Source organism: Corvus kubaryi, unplaced genomic scaffold (genome assembly GCF_017639235.1).
Source record: "Corvus kubaryi isolate FWS band 111438036 unplaced genomic scaffold, C.kubaryi_AGA036_p1.0 split1-37296, whole genome shotgun sequence".
Lineage (NCBI taxonomy): Eukaryota > Metazoa > Chordata > Aves > Passeriformes > Corvidae > Corvus > Corvus kubaryi.
The window spans coordinates 19,270,476-19,272,423 of NW_024582075.1; the positions used below are offsets into that span (position 1 = coordinate 19,270,476).

General features: G+C 51.2%; 1 long non-coding RNA gene across 1 annotated transcript; it reads left to right on the forward strand.

The window, feature by feature from the left end:
- The first annotated feature begins 99 nt into the window (after positions 1 to 99).
- On the forward strand, positions 100 to 1,948 carry LOC121657420. Its single transcript, XR_006013621.1, has 2 exons — positions 100 to 921; positions 1,301 to 1,948. It is a non-coding gene; the product is annotated as an uncharacterized LOC121657420 (long non-coding RNA).

Below are 1,948 nucleotides of genomic sequence, written 5' to 3' on the forward strand. Positions count from 1 at the left end.
CGGCGCGGCGGGCGAGCGGGCGCTCTCCCCGCCGCCGCCAGGCCTCCGCGCCGCTCCGCGGAGAGCCGCCCCGCCGCCGCCACGGGCAGGCGGGCCGCTCAGAGCCGCGCCGGCCCCCAGCGCCGTTGCCGCGCCTCTGGAGCGCTCCCGCCGCCCGCTCGGAGGCGGCGGCTGGTTTGGGTTTTGTTTCGGGGTATTTTTTGCTGCCGTTTGGATTTCTCTCTTTCTCTTTTTCCCACTCCCTTTCCCCTTTTTGGGGATCTTTTTCGGGTTTTTTTGGGTTGGGATCGGGTATTGTGGGCGCAGGGAGGTTGTGCCGTCGCTCCTGGAAGTCGGTTTCCCCTTCTTTCTTCTCACCTCAGCCCCCAGACATTAATGGATGCGGGGCAGGAGGGAGCGAGCCTAGTCCTGGGAGGAGGAGAGGGGAGGAGGCTGCCGAGGAGGGAGGGCGTAGGGGATGGCTTGCCGGGCCTTAGGAAACACGGTGAAAAGGCTGGGGCTTAGTCCCAGGGAGGGCGGCCTTCCTCCCCGCCTTATAGCGAGGGGGCCATCACATGGCTCCCAGCGTCAGAGCGTGGTGGGGGGAGCGGCGCCGTGTCTCCCCCCACCAAGAAGGGCGCCTCGCCACCGTCCCGGCCTCCCCGGCCTCACCCTATCCAGGAGGGGCTCGGGGGGGTGGGCTTCGGGGAGACCCGTGCCATCTTTGTTGGAAAAGGGGAGAAATAAAGGTAACACTTGACTCTCCCGGAAAAAAAAAAAAAAAAAAAAAAAAGTGCAAGTCTGTCGCAAAGTGCAGGAGCATCTTCCCAGAAACCGTTCGGAAGGTCTAGGACTTTCGCATCTTCCGGGGCTGCCCTCAGAGACGGGGTGCTGCTTGCCGTGGAAAGGAAGGGGAAAAAAATCAGATCGGAGAGGGAGATGGTGAGTTAATAAACTTCAGACTTCTGTCGGCGGAATGGTTTAGAGACATCCTTTCCTTCCTCTCCCCCGTCACCCTCCAGAGTTTAATTTACTTAAGAATGAAATAAAATATCTCTCCATGTCGACCTCACAAGCTCTCAAAGAACAGCCTCCAAAACACACCGCTATTCTCAGTTTAATTGTAAGGCTATTGTTATTAGAGAGAAGCAGCTCCCTCCATTATGAGAAACACTAACAGAGAATTAGAATCTCTTTTGTACGCAAAGGAAGTAAATTCACTGTCCTTTAGAACGGGACTTTCGCTTTAAGTAGGAGCAACACCCCTGAGAAAGAGACAGAGGGTTGCTTGCAAATTTAGTGGCACTGTTTCCCTTTACAGGTGATCTATGCGACGACAGAAGACCGGGGCCCCCTTTATGTAAGGCAGGGGGAAAAAAAAGGCAACAAAAACTCCAGCAAAGAATCCAAACAAAATAAAACCCCCACAAATTTGGACAGAAATGCAATTACCACGGTCTTAAAAAGAAAGGCTTTGAAAAATCCCATCGTTCCCAGTTCTGGCAGGATAAACCACACTCAGGATCCGACTGGGATAGGAGCAAGGGAGCATTTCGTTCTTCGGCAGAAACCGTCGTGAGAAGGGCAGACTGATACATAAAGTCTTATTGATCACATCCCTCTTTTCAAACAACTCACACGCCCAATTTCTTGAAATACGTTTTCAATATATTGTCCTAACCCAAAGCTACAAGCCACCCTGTTTCAAACCCAGCTCCATCGATTTACAACATAATCCTTTCTACTATTTCCATATAATCCTATTTACATTTTGCTCACTACTAAGGAGCCTGCAAGACAATACCACCAAAAGCTACAAAACAGGAAAAAAAAAAAAGAAAAAAAGACGATGGAAAAACCCCCCAAACCTCTAGATCCAGCAACTGACTACTTTTTTTTTTTCTTTAGATAAAGAGACATCACTCGAGATTTACAGTTCATACAGTTAATAAAATCTCTCTTCAAATTA